The 25,722-nt window shown below is 40.7% G+C and overlaps 1 protein-coding gene across 6 annotated transcripts in view; it reads left to right on the forward strand.

Moving 5' to 3' along the window:
* Window positions 1–6,912: 6,912 nt before the first annotated feature.
* The window catches only part of RGS17 (regulator of G protein signaling 17), a 71,909-nt gene continuing 53,099 nt past the window's right edge, over window positions 6,913–25,722 (forward strand). For 2 of the 6 annotated variants that reach the window (XM_015622707.1, XM_033512743.1), the window contains exon 1: window positions 6,913–6,976. The gene's annotated coding sequence lies outside the window, so the exon portion shown is untranslated. The remainder of the gene's footprint in view (window positions 6,977–25,722) is intronic. The other 4 variants (XM_015622709.2, XM_033512742.1, XM_015622708.1 and 1 more) reach the window with 3 other exon arrangements.

A 25,722-nucleotide genomic window follows, 5' to 3' on the forward strand; every position in this document is an offset into this window, starting at 1 on the left:
GTTAAGAAAATGACACAAGAAGAGCTTCAAATTTTCTTGTGGTGGTCAGACTAAATAAGTCCTTGCAGTACATTTTGAGGCCATTTGTTCTGGTTTTATAAAAAATGCTCCAATCACTTTTGTCAGTATTTATAGACAAGTTCTTAAAACACCCTACATTATCTGAAAGTATTTGTATTAGTGTTTACAAGACAGAGGATTAAGTTCTTATTTCCATTTATTATTGGATTGAAGAGGGGATACCCCAAAAGGATATGCTACAGAATGCATGAGGCATCCTCCACAAGGATAATTTAATCATATTTGCCTATTCTCTTGGCTACATCTGCTAAGATTACTCACCTAAGTCAGCCTGTGTGGACTCTCTGTGGTTGCATACCATGTTACTTCAAAAACTTTTCACCTTATAGAAAAAGGAAAGAGCAAGCACTAACCAGAGAACGGTGTCCACATGGTTGTTTACATGCAAATAAAAACACCATTAGAAAGATCTGACATCCTCTAAGGAGAAGTATTGGAAGCAATCTACTGTGTTGAATCATATAATTAAATTATTTGCCCCACATGAAGGGCTCTAAGTGCACAGGTAGAGCAGGGTGGCCAGGCCATGGAGAGGGAGAGCTCTGCCTCCATCTCTTGGTGATCGAGAGGAAGGGCAGCCAGGGGAGACTTTCTCATCTGAATTCTTCATTGACCCCAAAGCCAGATGAACAGATGCTTGAAGGGAGAGGACAGCGGTGCTGTGACATACAGGAAAGCACAAATAGGGATCCATTCATGTAAGCTTGTCCCCTAGGGTATTCCCACCACTGCTGTGGGACCCACTGTAACTGCAATCAGAGGTTGTGGTGCTACTCCAAGAGGAGAAGAAGGTATTGAGAATGCAGTAAGGAATCTTTTCAAATTACTATCAGATTCTGATTCCCAGCCACTAAAACCCATATGAATTTGGCAGGATTCTTCAATATGCAGTGACAAAGAGGGAATCAAGAACAGAGAAATGCCTCTGCAATGGGATATGGCATTAACTGCAGAAGCCAATAAGGTTGGCAGCAGAAGGACCAAAGCTGAATGCTGGTTGCAGCACTAAGGGGTGCAGCTGCATATGATAAGCACAGGAGACTTCCCAGATGCCTGGAACCAAGGCTATGCCATGTGTCTGGAGATGGTGGGAACACACAAAACCCTGGCACCAGCCTGTGACTGGCACCTGAGCCAGGTGCCTCTCTTTCAGATGCTGGTTGGCTCTGGGCCGAGTTTAAAAACTCCTGTCAAACCCAGTGGGGATGACTGGCAAGGTGATACACCATCCATAACACTGCTGCTCACCCTGCTCCTTTGAGTGTATAATAAAACTTCTGAGGCTGAGAACTGTAAAACCTGTCTTACAGGGTGCTGAGGAAAGTCCCAGCCACAGATCAGACCCTCACTGCCTTGCTACCAGCTGCATAGGCAGAAATATACAGGATTAAACCCACATGAATTTCAAAAGTTTCATGTTAAACAACTTTTAAAGATATACCATGACCCTTTATTTCCATAACATAAATCATTGCTATGATATATCATGGCTTTTCTCCGTGAAAAAAAGTTCTTAATTCCCTCAGAGACCCCCAGGTGGTCATCTAGATGTGCTCCCAATCCTAAGTCTTGCTGCTGCTACCAACTTTGGAAGAGGAATTAAATTAATTTTAAAATTAAAAATTAAAATAAATGGGTTCACTTAATTACTAGACAAAAAATTCATTTATTCACGTTATACTGAACACATTGCCCGCACTCATAATAAAGAACAGATACCATCCAAAATCATAAATAAGAAAACCAATTTTATTGCAACACATCTACCTTGTTCTATATTTAGTTACAATTCTTCACCTGAAACATTTGCCTCTTTTAAGAGGTAGGTTTGTATTCACCCATATTCTGTGGTTTCAGATGCTCAGAGGTTTTAAGTCAAACCATACCATATTGAATTTCAGGATATAAGCTCCCATAGGAGCTCTTGTGCTAGGAGGTGGACGGGATTTAGGACTTTTTAACTACTGTTATTTACACTCTGACCCTTAGCTTCAGCTTGACTAAGATTTTTATGGAAATATGAAGTAGACCAAATAAGTAAAAACAATATATAAAGAACAAGTATTTGCAATTTCACCTTCATAAAAATATATGGCATTATAAACTAAGTAAAACACAATAAAAATTATAAATTTTACTTGAGAAAGCAATCAATGTGTTATTTTTACAAAAAGTCTTAAGTATGGAATTACCACTAAATCTCTATATGTTTCATTTACTGAGAAAAAGCATGTGCTTAAAGGCTTGCTTCATTTAGGATCAATTTTTAAAAGTAATTATGGACTGATGAAAAACAAAGTTCTGGGGACATAACATTATGATAATCCCATGACTATTAAGGGTAGGGATGATACCGTGGATCTCAACATTAAAAAGAAACATTAAAGAGATTGTGGGTCAGCAAACTAAGTAAAAACTATCATGTAATTTTTTAACCTTTATCTTGATAATTTATTGTGAATTTGTCGAGATTCATAACCTTGGGATTATCAATCATTATAAAAAGACATGTTCCAAATACTTCATGTGAAATGTCATTTCTTGAGAGATAAAAGTGGGGTTTATGATTCCTAGTCTTAAAATCTTACTATTGGTCCTTTTTGTTTAGTGCTGCTTAAAGACCAGACACGTTTTGCTGCAGAGATCACCTGGTTACTGAAGCAAATCTCCATCTCCTGCTTCTGTACAATGAAACATTTTAAATCTATTCACTCTGGCTGCTAAAGGAGAGGACTGAAATACATTTAGCTCTAGGAATGGTGCTAGGAATCCTTGCCTCACTTGCAATGGAAGAATATATTTGGTGAAATGGTAAAATGATACCACTTTACCACTGAGCTGTGATCAAGAGACCACCAGCTCAAGCCCATATGAAGCCATCTCAAGCATTAAAGCTATAGTTCAGTTTGGTTCAGTAGCAGTGAAATTTTTCTTCTGACTTAACAGGCTTTTGGGTTTAGGTAGCTTTTGGCACATAATACCAGCCTTTGAAACACTGATTGCACAGCCAAAGTTAACAGAAACAGCTGCAATACAAGATGCCATTATATCTGCATCTTGCTCTGAGTAAGCTACAAGGGCACTGCCATCTGCAAAGAGCAGTTCTTTAATAAGGGGACTTCTGAAGCCTTTGTTTCTGCATACAAACAAGCCAAATTATAAATGTCGCTTGGGGAAATATGAAAGTGGATTCTCAGAGGCAGACTCTGTGTTTGCTCAATTTGCTGGTACTGGGAAAAAAAAAAATCTCCCTACCACTGAGATGCTGTAGCTCTAATCAGATTTACAAGCGAGCTTTCCATCCAAAGAGCCAACTGAAGATGATTATTTCTTCAACTCCTTTGCTTTGGGACAAAGAAGAGTTAGTTGTGGGGGTTGGTGGTTGTTCTTTTCCTTTTTTTTTTTTTTCATTCTCCTGGTTTTATACATAGCAGCACAGAAAGGTCTATTTAATTCTTTAAATGCATCTTAATAGTGTCAAGCAGCTTTAGACAGCCTGATAGTTATAGAAAAAACCCATGTCTGAAAAAGAACCATAGTATTTCACAGAAATGGCTAAGAAGGATTCAAGTTTCTTTTTTTTTTTTTTTTTTTTTCTGTATGAAGTAGACCATAAATACACATAAATACTTCTCTGTAACTGCAGGACATTTTTCTGACCCATTTCACATCTGATTCTACAAATCTAAGTGTCTTTAAACTGTTACAGTCCTGCTGCTTACAGAGAAAAAATATGTATATGATCTGTGTTTCAAACACATTTTACATATTTCATTTTGTATCACATTTAAGTCATGCTGGGGCCACAAAAGATCACGACTTTATGATCAATATTAGGTCTTCAACTATTGAGTTGTTCTAATGTTAGTCTTTGATTTCTTTTATGTTGAAGATATGCAGGGAATACTATTTTGTATTTTCAAGACTCTGTATTACAAGACTGTAATCGTGAAGTGTTCATGATGACGACAAGTTTTAAATGACTGGATTTCTACAGGTATAATACGAAGTTGACTGAAATTATATAGTCACCTAACAGTAGTGTAGACTTAGTACTGGAAAATAAAGAATCTAGCTTCAGGCCCATTAAATTCAATAGGAATTCTACAGTCATTTAACCTTACAATGTTGAAGTAAAATGCTTTTATTAGATTTATTTGGACTCCTTGTTCCAGAAGACCTTCTCAAGTACATGTTATAGATTTTCACACGTTATTTTATAATACATTTCTCCATCAATTTCCCTCTTTTTTAAAAAGACAGTGACAATTCTTTGTAAAAACAATGCAAACAGGTTGCAAAAAAAAAAAAAATGGTAATAAGGAAACCATTTGGATTAAGAAATGCAAAGAAGCACGGAACAAAACCCATAAACCAGGGAGAGAGGATAGAAAGGCCTGGAAGAAAAAGTCATTGAGAGCAATTGCAGGGCTCTAAAATAGGCACAAGGATTAGGCAGTGGCCAGAACAGAGCAGCTGAACAGCTATTGAAAGGAAGTGGGTTTATAAACAGGAGTTCAAGCAACAACAAGGAATGGCTTCAGTGCAGGAAACTATGGTAAATAGGAATGGCTGGGCTTCTTCAGAGCTGTGGGAAACACTAAGAGAGTAATAAAATGCAGAAGTCTTTTATTAATTTCAAATTTTAAGCACAGCATTTTCAAACTGGTAGGATTTGGCATTTTTCTGATATTTGGATAAAATCATTTTCCTTCAATCCTACCCATTACTCAGTCTCCTATTACTGTCTCCCTTTTAAGCTGAACATCTCTATGTAGCTACTAAATCTGTAAGAGAAGATGCTTGCTTTGATTGGTTTCATAGTTTTTGTCAGAGTGGAGCTGTCTTGCTAATATTAAGCAGGTATGAAGGCTCACAGTCTTTACTGTGAAGTCATTAAGCTTCAACATAGGAGTTTAAAGTCAAAAAAATCTTTAGATTATTTCCTAAATATGGAGTTTTTTCCTAATTGAGGCCTTAGAACAGCACTGGTTCTCTTTAAAGCTGTGGAAAGATACTCAAGAAATATTTTAAGCATTGCACTTAATTGCACTGTTAATGCTTCGGAGATATGTTTTATCCTTTAAAATACTCTTTCGAGCACTGTTCCTAGAGTTAGGGAATATAACTTAGATTTCCACAAAGACTACCAAATTGCCATGCCAATAACCTTTGGTAATCAGGCAGAGCTACGGCTCCCAATTCAAGGACTTTTTCTCCACAAGGATCAAGATCACAAGAAAAGAGAAGTCGTGGTTTTATGGGAAGAGACTTTCAGGGAGATTTACACTGACTTTAGTCCCTGTGAGATTCAAAATTTGAAGCTTCTATTCCAGAAGACAAAAAGTAAGCAAGAAAACCATGGCTGCTACTGTCACATTTTAAATTAGTTGTGTTTTGAATACAGATTCCGAGAGCTGAGCTGGTTTTGACGTGCCTATGCTCTTACAGCTCTCATGCAAGCTAGCCCTTCTGGACTGCTTTCCATCCTTTTAATTTCAGCCCTACTAACACATGTGTGATTTTGGCTTCAGTTTTTGTAGCACTCCGCTTTGGGTTCTAGATGGGATACAAAGGAGTGCTGACTACTTTTGCAAAGAGAATTGATATATATGAATGCCAAGCCACAGAAGTGCCTTAGTGCAGCCTTGTGCCTTTTTGTACCATCTTGCCAGACTGTTTTAGTGAAGTGGTAAATGTAGTGCGTCCTCTCCTGAGATACTAACATTTCTGGATTCACGGCATGATTTGACAGGATCCAGATGCCAAATATGTATTTTTTTCCAGTAGTATTACCTGGAGGCTTATCAGACTCCAGATTTCTAAGGTGCAGAAGGAAAGTTAAACAACATTCTTTATTGAGCCAAAATTTGGAAACTGGAGTTCGGAAAGATGGGTCAAACTAACCGGCAAGACCTGGCAAGATTCAGGATTCACAGTCAGACTTTCAGAGCATCCCGGTATCGATTCTCATGGTTGACACCAACAGATCCGTGCAGATCCACTCTGGTTCTTTATTCAGAAATTGTGCTTCAGGCGCCCAACATCAAAAAGTTCCTTGGCCACTGATTCCCCGCCTCTCCGTTGGCTTCAGAGGAGAACGAAGACAGTGGTTTATGCGCCTTTTAATTTTTTTAAATCTACTCGGACATACCGATGAGGGGACCAAAGCAAAAGCGAACCCTCAGCCCAGCACCTGCAGCGCTTCACTCCTCAGCACGGCGGCGTGTCGCTGCCGCCGCCACACGCTGCCAGCCCCGGAGCGGGGATACCGGAGCCCCCCGCCCCTGCCAGCCGGGGGAGCGTCCCTGCCAGCTGCACTGCCGCCCGGCCGAGCATTCCGGGGAGCGCCTGCAGCTTGGAGGGGCCCTCGGGGGGCGCCCCGCCCGGGGGGGGGTGGTGGTGGTGATGCGACGACGACGCCGAGGATGAGGAGGCCGAGGCCGAGGTGGGACCCCCCGCGCCCGGGGGGGGCCCGGCGGGGCCTTTCCCGCGGCGGCTGCCGAACAGGGAGCCCAGGAAGGACGAGGAGTTGGAGACCGGGCGAGCCGGGGCCTTGTAGCCCTCGGGGGCTCCCCCCGGCCCGCCCGGGCCCCCCCGCGCCTGCGGCCGCGGGCTGCTGATGATGGAGCCCTGAAAGGGGGCGGGGTCAGGCGGGAAGCCACGCCCCCCATGGGCTCCGGCCCCGCCTCCCGGCCCGCTAGCCCCGCCCCCAAGCCCCAAGCTGGGCCCCCATTGGTGGAGAAGAGCAGGGGGGGCACCCGGGGGGGCAGCCAGGACACTCTGGTGTGACATCAGAGGGTGACATCATGGGTGTGACATCANTAGGGGACGAGCCGCAGCAGCCCTTGCCGGGATCGCTCAGCGCCAACTGCACGCAGCCGGGCGGGGGTGGGTAAGGAGCTCCGCGCTTATTTCAGCCTGCACCGTGATAAACGGCACCAAAATGTCTGCTTGATAGTGATGCGAAGGGTGTGTGTGTGTGGGGAAAACCACACCGACCAAAGGGAGGGATGTGGGGGGGGGAAGAGGAAAAGGAAGGAGGGAGACCAGAGGATGGATGGATGGACGGACGGACGGACGGATGGATGGATGGATGGATGGATGGATGGATGGATGGATGGATGGATGGATGGATGGATGGATGGATGGATGGCAGGCAGTAGAGTGCAAAAGAAGATGTATTCACCGGGGGGATAGGCTGTGTGTAAGGGTGCCTGTGTGCGTGTGTAACAACGGGCGGCTTCGGCGCCGAGGTTGCAAGGTGGAGAGTGTGTATGCGTGTGTGTGTGTGCGTGTGTGTGTGTGCGTGTGTGTGTGCGCCCACGATGCACAAAGGGGTGGGGAGAGGTGTAGCCGGGCTCTACCCGCGCCCCCCACCTCCGCCGCCCCCCGGTTGTGTTGGGGATGCCGCGGGGCATCCTCCGCGCCGGGCGATGCTGCCCAGCCCGGGCAGGGGAGGGATTGGGCCGCCCCCGGGGAAGCCGGGGGCACGGGCTGGCGGTGTGACAGCCGCTAGATCGGAGGGAAGCAGCGCTCCTCCTGTCTTTCCTCTTGACCTTCCCCTGCCTGTAACGTGGGTCTGCTTCGCGCGAAGGGAGGCGGTGTAATTTTTGTTAATATTATTGTTATTGTTATTGTTGTTGTTATTTCAATCTGAGGAGCCGGCGGAAGGCGAGGGTGAAACAGCGAGTCGTTGCACTAAGATGAGGAGTTGCTTTCCCATCCTTCCCTCCCTCTGCCCCCTTTCTCGGCTGCCCCACCGGGCCGGGCCGGACCGCGGCCGGGGAGCCCCGGGCGGCACCCAGCCTCCCCCGCCCTCCGTACCCTGCGGCACCGCCATCCCCGTGCCCCGGCCTCCTTCCCGCCCCTCCCCTGGCAATGCCGGCGGGAGGCGGGCGGGGGCCGCGGGAGGAGCAGGTGGCCGGGCGGGGCAGGGATGCTCCCGGTGCGCCGTGCCCGGCTCCGAGCGGCGCGGGACAGCGGCGCGGCCCCGAGCGGAGCGGGGTTCCCTGCGCCGCCGGGGAAACAGCCGCGCTCGCTGCGGCGGGGATGCGTGCCGCTGCCCGGAGAGCCGCCGTGTGCTGCTCCTGCGGGGCTGCGCCTCTGCTCGGGATGAAACCGCCCGCAATTGAGAATGGCGAGGTTGCCTCGCTTGCTCGGCTGCCAGTCTAACGTTCATCTCTATCCCTTCTTGTTGATTTAGAAGGAAACCTTACTGGTGCTGTCAGGCTCAGAAACAGCAGGGATGAAATTTATGGTTTTCGGTATTCGGTTTCTTCATTTCTGTATCTGGATTTTCACCAACGTGTGTCATAGGTTTGCGGCCAGATGCTTTTGCAAAATGGATGAAATCTGAAATACCCTTCTAGGTTAGTATAAGTAAGTTACGTATTGGCTGGTAAGACTATTATGGATAACAGGTAAAAAAATATAACAGCTTCCTACAAATGTAATATGCATGCATTGCAAATGTGGGGAGTTCTAAAAAGGAAGTTGATTCTTTTCCACATCAGTGGATGCTAGTATCATCATCCTTACATAAATAACTGGGAAATTTACCTGTAGCACAATCCATTTAGGCAAACAAACTATTTAACCTTTATAGAGAAACAGTGTTGCACACTGTTATCGCTGTTGTCAAATACATATTTTTATACTAGCTCATACCCAGAAAAAGAAAAGTCCTAATAAAAGATGAGTGAGCCCCACCCCAGTAAGTTTATGGCCCAAGACGCAAATGCTATGATGCACACAAGCACTTGCCTCCCTGAAATAACGTGAGCATTAAGGCATTTAAATGCCTTTCTCCATCAAGGCCTTAGATCCTTTTAAGTAGCCAAAATAAGAACATAATTTAATTAAAAGAATACGATCAAATAAATTGCTATAGTGAGTTGCACATCTAGTCCAATATCCTGGCTCTGACTACAGTCATTAGCAGACGCTGAAGGGAGAAAAACGTAAGAAACAGGACTGGCATACAGGGATCTTTTCCTGGCATATCCTTTCAAGTTTCAGCAACACATAGAACATGGATTTCTTGAACTGGAGTTTGCTCTCAGACCATCATTTTTAATAAACTCTGAGTTTCCCTACTCCCTTTTTAAAAATCTGTTTATGCTTTGGTCTCAACCCTGTTCTGTGGCAATGAGCACCACAATTTAATTACAATTGTGTGAAAAAGTACTTCCTTTTGTTTTCTATGAACCTGCTGCCTGGTAATTTCACTCAGTGCTCCTTTAGCTTTCGTATGTGACACGAGGCACATACTGTGTCTATGTAAGGTGCCAGGAGTGTCCTGTCAAACCAGAGCAGGTACAGTGCTGGCAGGTCAGGTCCCTTCATTTCATTTTACCTACGGCCAAGAGAGGTCTGCCTAGGAGTGTAAAGCTGTACTCAGTCCTCGGTCTTTATCTTGAAATCTACAGATAAGAATAGTTATTCTACTTCTTGTTATGCAACATGGACACTTATGCACAAAGAATTGCTCTGAACCCATGAACTCCCTTCAAGAAGGCTACTGAGAAGCTGTCTGTTGAAAAATACTCCCTGCACTATTGATTTGAATTGAAATCTGACTGACATCTTGGGGAAAAATTCCCTATCCCAATGCAGTCATCTACCTACCCTGAAAAGAAGATGAAATATTTTATTCTTAACTGCAATTCTTATTTTTTAACAACTATATTAAATACAAAATCCAAGCTATATATATGCAGTTATACATATATATATATATATATAAACTCTGTCCATTTGAAGTAGCATCATTTTCTAATTGTTCTGTGTAATGTTCATTATAAGGATGTGCATGTTGAACAACATGCAGTTTCAAAGGGAAAGTTTAAATGTCCCATAAAATGTAGCTGATTTTTAAGGAGCTATAACACAAATTCTTCTTCAGAAGGATACTCCTGAGTTTAGTCCTGCTTGAGGAGGTATTGATCAGACCAACATTGCAGAATACTTCCCTGATCTCAGTGGTAGACCCTCTTTTGATTTTGTCGTAAGAATATTAAAGGAGTAAGAGATCAGACAGCTACAAAAGCACAACCTGGACCCAAAGACACAGAAGTTCTCACAGTTTTAATTTGGCAGCAGACACAACTTGGAGCAACACAATCCACAGCAGAATGTGATGAAATAGAGAAGGGTAGAAACCCCTGAGTTGTGAAATTCTTCACAAAAAATAAAATGCTGGAAACCTGGGATGAAATCTCCCAAAAGACTAAAAGAAGGAGAGGCTGAATGGTATTGTTATGGAGACAGGATAGGTGGAATTTCAGCCAGTCACAGACTTAACCAGTCAGATTTTCCACTTACAAGCAGCATATATGTGTCTGTGCGTGTACATGTAGCAAAACATATAAATATGTAGTTATATATAACAGGTATATACATTTCTGTTCACTAAAAACACATTATCTTAAATAAATTTACAATCCTAGTACTTTTAAATAGCACTTTCTTACTTGTATGCTTCGCAAGCATGCCTTTAAGTATGAACATATGGAGGTCCTTATGAATACACCAGAAGTGTACTAAGTGAAACAGCATTAGCTCTTACAGAGATGTTCATTACAGTTCCATTAGCGCCCTCCTGATCATATCTTCATCATGTCAGGGATTTATTTTGCACTTGTACCGAGATTTCAGCATTTTTAGTGAAAAATAAATCCCTATCATACTAGTAGTGCTTATTCTGTGAATACAGGATGAGTTTTCTAAGAACATAAAATTCATGTGTTAATTGGCTCGAGCTAAAATTCATTACAAACTAAATCCTTCACAAAATTTAGCATTCCTGTTGACATACCCTTCGTTCTACGTAGTTTTTATAATGAAATAATGCAATCAAAACTTTCCATAGCATTAATTAATTAAAAGCTTGTGCATAGGGCATAAAAACAAATGAATAGATTAAGTTGTAATTAAGTTTATCTATTGGTGGTCATAGCTAATGGCTGTGGCTATACAGGCTGTGAGTAGAGTTGTGTGAGTAGCTTTGCTCTGACTCCTGGGGGTCTGCTGAACCCTCCAAAGCAGCTCAGCCCTTCAGCTTGGCACCTCTGCAGGTCTTGGCTACAGAGGGTCTGAGGAAGTGAGCTGCCTGCATGCCTCACTCTGATTCTCTGGAAAGTTAACCATTTCAGAGAGGTTTTCTACGGAGATTTTGTGTCTCTACTTGAAGTCAGGTATTTGCTCTCAAAAGGTTTTCCTTGGCATCGCTGCTGTCCCTGGCGTGCACAGAGGAAGCAGCCGAGCGGTGTGACTGTGGCAGGGACCTTGGGGAATGCTTAAAGCACACAAGCAGATGAACTCGGGGTCTGCTCTGCTCCTCCTGCCCAGCCACCATGTAACCTGTGCCTCGACCAAACTGACATAAGGCCTTGATTCCCTAGTGTGCTTTCTCCGATTTGCACTGCTCCAGTGATGCAAGATAGATTTAAACTCAATTTAAATGTGTTGTTCTGGTATATTAATGAATCTGGACTTAAATAAAAGTATTCTATTCAATTTAAGGTTGATTCTATCACATCATCATAAAAATTTTGAATCATAGCTTTGTCTTTAAGTTCTTTGCTTATAAAATATAAATGAAATGCATCTGAACTTCCATACAATAGAAATTTTCATACATTATTTACTTGGTAAGCAAATGGCAGCAAGTTCTTAGAAATCAGTAAATACCTAAATAGAATGTATGTGAAAAATTACAGGTAGGGAGACAGAACAGAAAGAAAATGTAATAAAATCTTAAATCCAACAGCCAAGCATTAAAAACATGCACACACCTTAAACACTGCATCTGTGCTGCATAATCTTTCTCCATACAAAACCAGTATATATCTAGCCTAGGTTCTTCAGGAAGGAAGGGGTAAATTAGACAGTGATGCATTAACACAGCTATGCAGCCTCTGCTACCAAAGCAGCTTCATTTAAAGCAGTTTGGCTGCTCTCTCCAGTGATGCCAGCTCTGTGCTTGCTGAAATATGAGAGATCACAAGCTGAACCACTGTATATAGCCCATCTCTGTACATACAGACTAACAGAGAGAATGTCACTGTAGTGCTGCCTTTAAAGGACACAGCCACTCTGTCTCAGATCCCTGATATAATTCATTATGCCACCTCGCTAAGTTCAAGTCCAAGCAAGACTTAAGGTCTTATTTATTTTTTTTTTTAGGAAGACTGAATATGGTTTGGGCAGTTTTGCTGTACTATGTTTTACTGTGATGTGGTATGCTGTAACAATGTCTTTATTTATCAGCAACTCATGTCAGTTAAAGTAAAATAATCCTGTGAGAGAAAGCAATTAAACCCCAGGAAGCATGGATGAAGGCTGTCATGCTGTCCTTAGCACAGCACTTTTATACCTGCTTCCAAGACCAGGTTGGACATGGCTTTGAGCAACCTGGCAGGGGGGATGGAACTAGATGATATTTAAGGTCTGTTCCAACCCAAACCACTCCATGATTCTGTGTTTGTCTGATACTGTAGTTCAGACAGCTTTCAGAAGAGAGACCTCAGAACAATGAGCACCCTTAGAGGCAGCATGTCCTAGGCACGTCGCAGCTGTGACAAGGAGCTGCAGGAAGTCCTGGCATTTCTCACAGTACCACTGCCTGATTAGTATCACCACATATATGCTGGTCTCCTAGAAGTTTGAATTAGAGGGAGGTTGTAGAGTGTCTGGGCTGGAAGGACCCTTACATATGTTTTAGTTGCAATTCCTCTTGCCGTGGTTCGGGACAATTTCCACTAGACTGAGTTGCTCAAAAGGCCCATCCAACCTGACCTTGAACACTTCCAAGGATGGGGCATCCCCATCTTCTCTGGGCAACCTGTTCCAGTGCCTCACTAGCCACATAGTGAAGAAATGTATGGTAAATTTTTAATACCATTGTTACTGTTTATGGCTTGCTTAATGGGAAAAACCTTCTGAAGTAAGGAATTTCTTTTCCAGTCTGCCTTATTTTGACAGTACTGCAGACAGCACATGCTCTCTGATATTCACACTGCACCAGACCTTTGGGTAGTGTAGATTCTGCTCTCTCAATGATTTGCATCATATGAAAATTGAGAACAGTGAATAATAACTTCCTGTACAAGAGCTTCACAAGTAGCCTTGATTTAATGAATGTAGGTGGGAAGTGTCATCCTAATTACTCAGTGTCCAAAAGGTACTTTTATTTCCAAGTCTTATTATCTTCAGAAATTACAAAGTCCTAAAATATTAATCAGATAGCTTTCAAGATGGGTTTGGGAAGAATGAGATGTAAAGTTGTTTTTTATTTCATGTAGAATGGTTTAAAAATATATCTACTGTGTTGTAATGCAGTTGTCTTATAATGGTCTGATAATCTAACTTATACAGTTTGATATATCTGATAACCTGGTAACTGGAATCTAATGTGTAGAATTTTTTCCCCTATTACATGTATTATATTTTACAGGTATTTTTATAAACGTTTGCTGAGCCTCACAATGTAAAAACCCCAGATGATGTTAATAAACAGAATCTCAGCTGTATGGTAAGCATTGTGCTGACCAGAATAGACAAGGCTGTTTTCAAATTTTTGATTATTTGATATGTAAAATTAAGTCACAGAGCAACCACAAAAGAAATAAGTACTCATGTGGTGAGAATCTTGAAAGGACAGAGTGAATGCAGCTACTTCATAAACTATAAAGTTATGAAGGCAGCAGCTTTGAGTCGATAGCTCATGTAGGACTGGACACTGGTCAGTGATTCAGAATATAGAAATCTGACTGTTTCTTGGATTTGTCTTCAGCTCTCTCTGCAGAAGGACCATCCCATATCCAGCCTCTGTCTCAAAGCCTATGCCTACACTGCTAATTGCAGTCTAGGATGGAAGTAGCTGACAGAGTTTAGACATTTGAAAAATCTAGTTAAAGCAGCACTAGCAAGAAAGTTACCTTATTTTACCTCTACTCTGTGCGTGTTGTCTTGTATCCTGAGAAATACACTCCTGAAATTTTTCTGGTTTTAACCTAAATGGCTCCTGAAGACATTTACTACCAAATATGTTCCAAACTTCTTCAACCATTGTCTTAGCTCTTCTTAACCTGCTTCAGTTGATCAGTAACCATCTAAAGAAATCACAGCTGTTGTTTCAGTAGCACTCAGTGCTGAAATACAGAAGTAACCTGGCATTCATGTGGCTGTCCAAGATTTTGGCTTTATGTAGCCAAGGTAGTACAACTCCTGTGGGTGCAGGATTGCACTGAGTGCTTCTTTTAGTTGCCAAGACTCTCAGTTTTTGTTAAGAGTACTGGGTTTTTTCTCTGCAAACTGACATAAACCTGAGCTTTTGCACCAGAACTTGATTGTCTATGTAATGAGTTCTTAGAATGGTCCCAGCCCTGACTGGGAGGTTACCACATTCCAGGGATCATTCCCAATAAATGCTAATATGAGATCCTCCTGGTTTGCAGAGTAGGTCACTAATAGTATGAATGAAACTAAATTGGCCATTAAGCCTTAGAGTTAGAGAACAAGCCCGGGAACTGTTTCTTTCCAGTGCAGACACATCACATCTCTTCAGGAAGGCCTCTGCTTTTGGCCTGCATTCTTTCTTCTCAGAAATATTATGGTTAATGATATTAACCAAAGGAAACTGTGTTTGCTGAGATTTACTTAATGGTGGATCCAGATCATCTCAGTGACTTGTTTTTTGTTAGCTTATGTTGTTCCCTTGATATTCGCCTACCACAAACTAGAGCACTGCAGGTTCTTATGGTTCTTTCTATTTTGTTAACAACAGAGGGATAGGTTGTCAGGTTGTATAAATGAACATTTGCTTGAAGGATCCAGTTAGTAACACACCTGCTTAATAGTTATTCCCCATGTTTTATTTCAGACCAAGATTTATCAGCTTTTAATACATTTAATGTTTAGCATGTTGACTTTTACCATGTTTATTCTAGAATCACAATGTTGTGTCCACTAACAGAAGTCAACATATTTATATTGACAATACCAGCAATTTGGCAATCTGATATAAAATATTAATAGAATGGCTTTAACTATACTGAGTTCACTCAAGTCCTTCATGTGTTTATTGCTATTAATAGTCTATCAAGCGTGTGGGACACACAGTCTATGGTTTATATTCAGTATTAATTTTTTTTCATACATAGCAGGAGAGAGAATTATTTGGACATATTTTTAAAGAAAGTGTAAAGTTTAGTAAAGGTGAGTGGCTCATATCTGTACTTGCATGAGGTAATAGGAAAATTATATGTCTTGTATGACCTTACTTCTGCTGAGCATTTTTCTTGGTCAGGCATATAAAGCTGTGGCAAATACAGTGTCCTGGTTTCATACAATGTGACATTTCAGGAACTTCTAAGAAAATAGAGAATCCAGAAAGATGAAAATAGTGAAAGAGGAGGTGACTACTCATCATATTATTATCATTCTGAGAATCAAGCAATTTAGCAAGCACTAAGAGTAAATAAAGAACACATTATGAAAAAACTATTCTGGTCCTTCCAGATTTTTGGGGTTTAGACCTAATAAGTGCTTCTTAATCATTCCATCATGCTGTCTTTTCTACAAGCTCACTTTTCAAGCAACCTTTGGATGCTAAGACAGCAGTACTGCTTTTCACAGAACAGAAATGCAGATTAAGCAATTAGAGGATCACACAGTAGAATAGTGGCAGATGCAGAAATTAAGCATACAGAGCAAAATTCTTGCTGATTTCAAGGGTTAAAATCTAACATGAAGAATCTTGTCTTCCACTCCAGCTTCCCTATTACCAAAGTAATGCTCATATATAAGCATCAGAGAGACCTTAAGATCCAGAAAATCTCTAAATCCACACAATTTCCAGGACAAAATTGTGAATTTGCAGCTGAATGAGAAATCAGTCTTTCTGATCAAGTATTCCTACTCATTTGAAGATGACCAGGGTAAAACCTCTCCAATATGCTCCTTTGAATATGTAATCTGAATATGAATATGAAAAATATTAATTAGGGGCATGTCAGGAAAAAATAAAAAAAGCTCAGTAAGCAAAACACTGCTAAAACATGAAGACTTTGGTTGGTTGAGCAATATAGACCTGCATTTAAAAAATGAAAAAGAGAAAATGGAAGAATATTGCAAATAGCATGGGATACCTTCTGCATATATGTATCCCATAACTTTCAGCTCATCAGTTCTTTAGAAAGATATGGGATTTTGGGGATCCATTAAACTGCTACTACTCTACTCTACTCTACTCTAGATCTGTCCTCCTCATAAAATGCCTTCAGTGTAGTCAACTCAGTCCTGTTCATAACAGAATAACACCTGCATTAGCTTTACCAAATCACACATTAAAAAAAAAAATCTATGCACATTAATTTTAGCTTGATTGTTTTCGTGACATAAGTTATAATACAATAAAATATTTTTGCAGGTAACAAAAGAGAGTGGACTAACTAGTCAATGCATACCTAATTCTAATAATGAAGGTAGCATAAAATTTCTAACTCCAAATTACTCTGAATTTTAACAACACTTCAGTCTTGGATGCAATCAGAACTAGGGGAGATGCTTCACTCAGTCCATGTCAGCATATATTTTATATGTGTTTATATATCTATTTCTTTGTAAGTTAGCCTCAGATACTTTGAATTAATTGTCTCCTGGTTATTGCTGTGAGGGGACACACCCATGGGATGTGCCATGAGTTACCACCAATCAGCTTCTCCAGTAAATTTCCCATGAAGTATGCTGATGGCCCAAGTAAATGCAATTTAGTTTGTTTTGTGAAGAAAATAAGTAAGTTACTGTATGTCCCTTGAAAGATGGGGGAGAGGTCTCCTTGAATTTAAGAAAATATGGTCTTTATATAAGAGGTTTAATGTAAGAAGACTAAATTTATTGGAAGGCATAATTTATTGCAGATCCAGCTACAGATGGGAGACAGTTCATAGGGGTTTTAAGACTCCAAATAATTGAATTGCTATTAATGTTCAAGGCATTTTTTCATTAAATTGAAGGGAGTTCTATGGCAGAAACTATTCTTACACACAATGCTGGTCATCATTCACTTTTCAAACATAGGACTGTAAGGCTCTGTTTAGGCTCTGTTAAGCAGAAATTGCTCTGATGGACAGTGAGATCATACACAACAAGGGGACTGAATGCTAGGGACACCTTGATTTTGACTGCCTAATACTTGGTGAGGTACTGTCTGGAATTACCCAAAGAGAGTGTTTTATGTTTTTAAACTGCACACTATTCACACAGCAGACTGACATTTTTAGTTGGTTTGTTTCTACATGAGACCCTGAGCTATTTAGGTGAGATACTGTTTTAAATTTAAATGTCCTGTCCTCTGAGGTTGAGAGTGTATCCAGCAGGGTGCCAAGGAAATCAGCTGCTTTTGAACCAGGCAGGCAGTGTGTGTCCAGCAGCACTCTGGGTTTAGGCTGATTCCAGCAGGTACCACAGTAGCAACTTTAGGAACATTGGAAAATAAGATCATATGATGAGGGAAAAACCCTGGCTAATTTAATCCTAAACTCTGTCTGCTTCCATCAACCAGTCCTTACTTTGTCTTTCCTTCTCTTGATCAAGTTGATATTAAGAGCAGGAGGTCTTTTTTGTTTTGTTTTGTAGTTGGTTTGGGTTTGGGGTTTTTTTTTGTGGGGGAAGAGAGGGGAGGAAGTTGTTTAGGTTTTCTTACTTTATTTGGTTTGGTGGGGGTTTTTTTGTTTGTTTTTGTTTTTGTTTTGTTTGTTTTTACATCTATTCTTACCCAGAGGCTGTTCCAGATCTCCTGTTGAAAATCTTTTTCTCATTTCCAGCCACATTCACTCAAAGACTGCTTATTCTCCACTTGCTCTTGTGCAATGATCCATATTAAAATTGTTCTTCCTCCCTTCCATTTGTTCACCTGACACATTCATATCCCTCCCCTTTAAACATTTGTCCCAGAAACTTTCTTTAGATCATTAGGACATGAAAAAATTAAGAGAACACTCAGAATACAGAATCCATATCTTGTGAAATAAGGGGGCTCAAATATCCCAGCAACAGCTCTCCTCCTAATCACAAAACCTCTCCTCCAGCCTTTTCCCTTTATAACTCATCTGTGAAGCTCCCCAGAGTAGGAAGACAATAATCCTGTGTGACTGCTCCAAGAGCATTCTCTCCTGTTTATGTAGAGGGGATCCCTTGATGATGAATATTCAAAGTGCAGCTCACACCTGAAGAAATCTTAGAAGTGTGCTGCTTGAATTTCACTGTTGTGTGACCCAGTACGATCCTCACTGTGAATAATGGCAGCAAAGCACATAAGGTCATGTGTATAAGGAAAGATTCACCTACATACCTACATAAACTTTGGGGCAACCTAAAGAGTCTTTTTTTTTTTTTTAGTCCATCATCAAAATTCATTTCCATGTTGATTTGGATACAAAATAGCTCCAGTATTAGTATAATATAATTTCTCTTTTCAGACAAAACAGCTCTTTCAGGAAACTCTTCTGTATGTTACTTAAAAGTGTTTCTCAGTGCTAGTATCCTGTGGAACTGGATAAAGATGTAAAATTTTAGTGTAGACATGTACTAGTCTAGAAAAGGAGGGTTCCAGCAATAGCAACTGTGTTGCAAATGCATTGGTTCACCTACATGAGATTGCACAGGACAAACAAAAATGTCATGATTTTGATTTGTTGTGCATGACTCACCTTCTAAAGAAAAGTCAGATCACAAGAGAAAATTAAACATTTGTCAAGGAAATGAAGAATCCAGGCCACTAAGATGAATTGGTGATTGTTAATGATTGTTCTCAGATTCAGTTCTGTCATGTTGACCCACTTACAGACTTGAATGGAAACTGATCATTCTTCTTTATGAGGGTTTCAGAGTCACATCTAAAAATTTGATTTTAGAGCCAAGGAGAGGTTTGAATTGACAATAACCACACTGTATCCTTTTTTTCACTTGTTAATGTTCTACCTGTTACTGTGCACTGTGAAAAACAGCACTATCTCAGGACAGGCACTTCACTAGAAAAACAAATTTGGCTGCACCCAAGCCTTTGGTGGCTGAATAAGGATCAAACATTTAATGTGATCAGCAGGCAGCTTTGCCTCCCACGCTCTCCCGCAATTACAACATTCAGTTTACTTTTTCTATTTAAAAATAACTGTATAGTTCAAACAAAAATAAAACCATTCAGAAAATGTCTAAATTTGGCTTTCAGACTCAGATTTTGAATGCCTGGTCACTGCTTCTGAGTGATGTATAATGGAAATAGAAAGGTCAGCACTATTAGCACAATGAAAACATTTCCATCCACATCTTCTTCCTAAGATGTTGCATGGATGAAATACCAGCAGGCAACATGTACCACGTGTGTTATCTAGGTGTGTCAGAAAGCTGTTCCCTGGTCAGTAGGAGCAGCCACTCTGAGGTTGTAGGAATGCACAAACTTTTATTAAAGGCAGTATGGAGCTCAGAGACTCCCAACAAGCATGTAGGGACAGCACTGAGATGGCCTGGCTGCCCAAGATTAGCACTTATGTTTTGAGTGTCCAGTGGATCCATCTGGAGCTGCACATCCCACGAGTGCCTGAGCCTCCCTGGCCCTGCTGCTGTTGTGATGCCACACACACAGGCACAACTAATCCTCACACAGGCACAAGCAATCTTGTCATCTTGTTCCCCAGAGAGCAAAGGGTTCCTCAGCACATGCTTATTCTTGCTAGGACTCTAATCTGCATCTCCCCCAAAAGAAAATTTCAGGTGTGTATTTAAACAGAATAATGCTGGCAAGGATATCTAACCTCGTGTCAGTCTTTCTCCAGAAGTCATGGGTCATAGAACAATTGTAACAATAAAGCTGTAAGTTAAAGTGAAGCCAAAGAAACTTCCAGGGGTTTTGAGACATTCAGATTGTCGTTGAGAAGCATTTAAAAATATTCTCCATGAAAATATCACAATACTTGCCCACAGCTCTGCCCCAGTGAGGACACACGTTAGTCCAAACCAGTAATTGTAAGGCAATACTCCTTCTTGCATTTCCCTGCAATGAAACAATAAACATGAACACAGGCATTCACCCTAGCAGAAAAATCTGCAAAATCTTACTTTGTGGCCAGACATGCAGGTGGTTCAATTTAATTCTCACTAGTTCTTTCCACAAAACTAGAAAAATTCCCTGACGGAAGAAGTGCTTGAGTCAGCTCCACAGAGAACAGAAGTTTATCCTATTCACTAACTGGGATGAATCTTCTATTGAGATGCTAAGTGGTGTTTCATTGCTTTCCATGCAGCTTTTCCATAAGATCTAAAGAACTTTTTATGCCACATTTATATTCATTGTGAGATTTTTGCCCCTGGCTCTCCAGCTGTTTCCTTGCTTACATCCTGAGGCAAGAACTGCTGAACTTGGTGAGCAGGAAGTCTGAAATGTTGACAGGGACAGACAATTTTAGAGTGTGTACACCTCAGAACTGGCTATCCAGATGTTCTAGGTGAAGGGACAAATCTCAAGAGCAGAAGTAATAACCAGCACAGACTGAGAGAACACAGAGAAGTTGAAAAGGACCTTTAAAGTCTGAAGGGCCAGAAAACAGGTATAATAGACAGTGAGACTGAAATCTCAGTAGATAGCAGCGAAGGGTACTGAGTACATGGATCTGGATGCTAGGAAATTAGTAAAGAACAGGTGAATTAAAAGCTACAGTGATAAAGTCTGGAAGTATGGAGTAGCAGAGATGGATGCTGAAAAATAAATGTATTAGAGTCACTTTTTAAAATATATGCTGATTTTTAATAGCTTTTGATTATTAGACGTTTGTAACATTTGAGGAATTCAGTCTTATAAGGAGAAGTTTGTTCAGCCCAATTATTAAGAAAGATATTACAGAAGTCCTGCCTTAAAAAAGTGTTAAAAATTAAAATAATTCCTTTATGTGCAATAAATAATGGCATATGGGCAACAACAACAAAAAACCCACACTAAACCCAGATTGTTTTCTTTTCCTGTCTGCAAGTAAAATTTGCTCCTGAAACACTCAAAAGTATCTGCTGTTTAAGTAAATTTCCTTGATCTAGAGACAACAGGAGATAAGAGCCAACAAAGCTTCTATTCCTGCTTCTCCTTTCTGATCCTACACCATGATGAAAATAAGTAAAACACCTCTGGCTAAGCAAGAGCACATTTTCTTGAAAAGAAAGGAGATCAGCTTTCCCAATGCTGTGCATTCATTGGATCTGGAGATCTGCACATGAAGAGGAAAGAAGACAGACAACTTTTGATGGCACTGAAAGGTCACAAAAGGTGACACTCTTGGCTGCATGTGGCAAATTTACTGGAGGCCTTTCTTACCTGCAGTGTTCTTTCTGATGCATGATTGTGGTCCTAATGACAAGGTACTGTTGAGTCAACTGCAAGTCTCCAGAAGATTTTAGTGCTGTTACAGATAATTTGAAATTGAATTGTATCCTGATAGCATTTTAAACTGAATTTTGTTCAATTTTTTTTTTTTTACTTTTTTTAAAATGAGGCAATTTTCTACTATCCAAAATTTCCCTAAAATTATGTTGAGCTATTATGTTTATGGAAGATGTATAAATATTAGAGTAGCATACTTACTGGCACCACTGGTGTCCTCTGGTAGACAGAAAATGGCCATTTCAGTAATGCCATAAATACACATTCAGGGATCACATCTAAGCACTCCAGAGGATGCAAGCACTTCTAATAGCCATCTTCTTAAGGAAAGCACTGGGCTTAAATGAAAATTAAAAAATGCAGTTAAAATAGTTCTCTTAATTTAAACATTTTCTGTAGCTGCTTCTTACATGCAGCCTTCGAGGGTGAGGTATTTGTGCACAGGTGGAACTGGCCTAGCATAGAGATGGACAAGGAGGAATTTATCTTCTTTACTGGGGTGACAGTAGCTGCTGTAACTTCTACATATACCAGGCATCCAAACTAGGACTTAGTTGGCTTTCAGTCCCCTAAGAGGACTCTGGGTTTTTAAGAACACACAGCATGCCATTCCCCTCTCACCCTTAGGAACCCAGATTTCCCCAGTCAAGTGCACTGAGTGCCTATTACTCGTGCTTGAAATGACATCCTGCTAACTAGGTCACAACCAGCTCTCAGCAGGATGTGTTGTCTGCCAGAGATCTCAGAGGAGCTTGGTCCAGAAGACACACTGAGAGTGTGTTTCTCATTTTCTAAAAGAGCCGAACTCATCACAAAACACAAGACACAAATGAACTGTCATTCCAAAACACAGCCAGAGAAAGAGGCTGGTCAGACGTAAGGTTTGGGCTTATTTCATCCCCCCTGTCCTCACCAAAACCCTTGCCATTTTCTCAATTTTTCTTTCATAAAATAGAGGAGGAAGATCAGGATGTGATACATCTGGGTTCATCCAATGTGTAGCTGAGGGAATTCAGACCTTCCCCTCCCCACCACAATAAGTCTGCCCTAATCATCAGTTTTGAAGATATTCAAAGGCAGAAACAGTCTCCACTGTTACCATTGGCACTATGCTATTTAAAAAAAAACAAACCTACCCAAAATCTGATCAAACAATTAAAGAGAAATTAGCCAGGGAGACAGCTGAGCATCCACCATTACAACCTTCACTGAGGAGCAGGAACACCTTGATTTCTGCCTTTTTCTGAGCACTAAAGAGTGTGGGAGCCACATTATTTAATATTTGCAATATTGAATAAAAGCAAGAAAGCATATCCACCATCTCATTTTACAAAGCATGTTCTAGTCCATAATGTGTTTTTTTAAAGGAATGACTCAGGGTCCTAAATCTGGGTGAGGGACATGGCTACAAACCTCAGTCATTCTGCAGTCCAGGCTGGGTTTCTCCATCCTGGGAAGGGACAAGGGCAAAGCACTCTTTCTCTTGGTCACCAAGTGACTCCTTCACTCCTAGTTTTGCAGCATTTTATGCCAATCTAAGCCAGAAGAGCTGCCCCTCTCTCCCTGCTACATATAAGTGACTTCAGTGAATCAGTTTGGAGAGTTAATCCTCCTGACAGCTAATCATTGCTGCTACAGAATTAGTTTTCTGTCACAAAACCTGATTTGTTACCACGTGGTAGAAACACATCAACCAGAAAGCAGGAGTTGAAGGACTGATGGCTTGAACTTAATTTGACCAAAGTTGCCAAGGAGCCTCATGCTTGGGATGCTGCATTTCAGAATTCGTTCTGAGGCGCCTCATGTTGTCAAGGATGTCGAGGTACTGTACACGGGGCTGTTCTCTTCCAAGAGAGGGAAAAAAAATACAAGTCCAACAAAAAACCTACAAAAATATACACACACATGCACACACACACCTCCAAACCCCACAAAAACCACTCTAAAAGCAAATGTCTCATAGCCTCTCTGCACCCAGAGCTCTCTGGTCTGTGTGGGAACAGCTTTGGGGAACCCAAAACTCTGCACAGTGCACACTACAAGCAGAAGGAGGATCACACTGACTTTCTTTCCTCATATTGGTAAAAGTGCACATGTAAACTGATTTTTTTTTTCCTTCTTCTGGTGTTCTATATATTGGGCTCCTGTGACAACTTTCATGGTTATGCTTGTTTAATATTTTTTATCTTGCAAAAAATATGATCATATGCAATAGGACTAACTTATAATAAATGAATCAAAAGCTAACAAAAGTGTTCAACTTACCAAATGTTGTTCAAATAAATAGAAAAAAGTAATTAGGGTGCACATTAAAACTAGCACACTCTAGGTGCCTACATGGGGCAAGGACTAAACCTACAGTAAATGTTACTTAGAACAGACAGACTGCCAAGTTCTCTTCAAAGAGCTGAACATCCTAAAAGGTGTTTATCCTTGCATAGGGGTTTGGCAGCTCTGTGGTTATCCTAAACCTGTTATCTCATCACTTCTTTCTCTTTTCTCTTTACTGGCATTATTTCTTCTAGTTATACTATAATCGAGTCTCCTTAAACTTCACCTGGAGGGAAAATACTCACCAAACCTGGATGCTAGGTGAGCTGAAGGCAGATCTTTTCTAAGCATTTCATCTGACACAGCTTTTGGTCAGGGAAAAGATGAACTCTTCTGGGAGTTGTGTCAGACAATTTTGAAATAGTCTCTTTTGGTAAAAAAAAACACAACCTTTTTCTTTTTTCTTTTTTTTTTTTTTAATCTTTCAAGTGCCATGAGAACATCAAACAAAACTGTAAGGAAATCTACTTGCTGGGGTCAGGACCCATGCTGATGGAAGCAGACTATGGATGGATTTAGAAAACTCCACTTAACATTTCTGAATTATCTGTCAGTCCCTGGTTCTAGAGACCTGTGGAAGAGAAAAGTCCATGAAATTATCAGTATGACAGGTGTCATATGTGGGAGATAAAAGCTGTTGTTTAAAAGTGATTGTAGGACTGAAAAAAATAATGTACATCAGTTTTGGTAATGCCAGACAGGGCTTCCTTAATACGGACAGGTACCTCCCACACAGCAGCTTAGAGAAATGCTAGCAGTAATTTTTTACAAGTTAAAGTTTTTCTCTTTCCATTTACATTTCTTTTGTGCCTGTCATTATCATTTTGTCCAAGTGCCTCAGAATCTTAAAGATCCACTCCAGTCCAAGCTCAACTTTTTGACTATCTAATCAAAAAGAAAATCTCCCTTCTCCTCCATCAGTCACTGATTCTTCCACCTGGTTTTAGAAATCAAGGTTCATGATGAGCAGAAGAGCTACTTACACCTACATCTCTTGCATCCCCTATTAGCTTTGTATCTGCTAACATCCCCTTTGATGCAACCTACACACAAGGGAGAAATCTGGAGCCACTCACTTCAAACCTGGAAAGATCAGTTTTCAGTCATATATATGTTTCATGAAATGGAAAAATTAAGTTTTATGAGAATGCCTGAAATACATAATTTCACAACCTCCGGTGTTCAACTCCTATTTAAAGAAGTAGCTTCCTAAAAGACAATAAGCAACAATTTAGCCAGATTTCTTAAATTCTAGGATAGTTCTCAGCTATTTGATCATCTTTCCTCTCTAGTTTGTTGACCATCTCTGATCAATGTGCCATGGGCACAAAGTGGAATTTGCTTTATTAGCTATTTAAGTTGTGAATGGCCAGCTGTTCTAGAAAGTTTGATGCTATTGTTCTTTAGTGGAATATGAACACTCGCCCTTAAAATACTTCTGGCTTATCTACTGAGACACTGCCAGATATGAAGAAAACTGAGAAACTGTTCATCTCTCCATAACCAGATTTTCTATTTAGTTAATATAAACATTAACTCTATGCTGTTGGATATTTTTTTTCCTTGAAGCAATGTCTTGCTTACACACTAACAAATTTTAGGATATGAGAGAGCAGTGAAGACGAACACTGACAGACAGATCAAATAAAGAACTGTATGGTCTCTTAGGGGAATGCAACAGCAGAGAACACTGCTAAAACCAAAGTGCAAAAAGTGAGAGGGTTTTTTATGCTAAATTAAACTTTATTTATAAGGGTGGCTCCAGGAGCTCAGAACTTATTTCTTCAGTTAAAAAGCATGCATCTTTGTGTGAGTCTAAGAAACAGACTGACCAATTTTTAAAGGTTCTCACGCAAGTGACACAAATGGACAGAAATGGG

This window comes from Parus major, chromosome 3, assembly GCF_001522545.3.
Source record: "Parus major isolate Abel chromosome 3, Parus_major1.1, whole genome shotgun sequence".
Classification (NCBI taxonomy): domain Eukaryota; kingdom Metazoa; phylum Chordata; class Aves; order Passeriformes; family Paridae; genus Parus; species Parus major.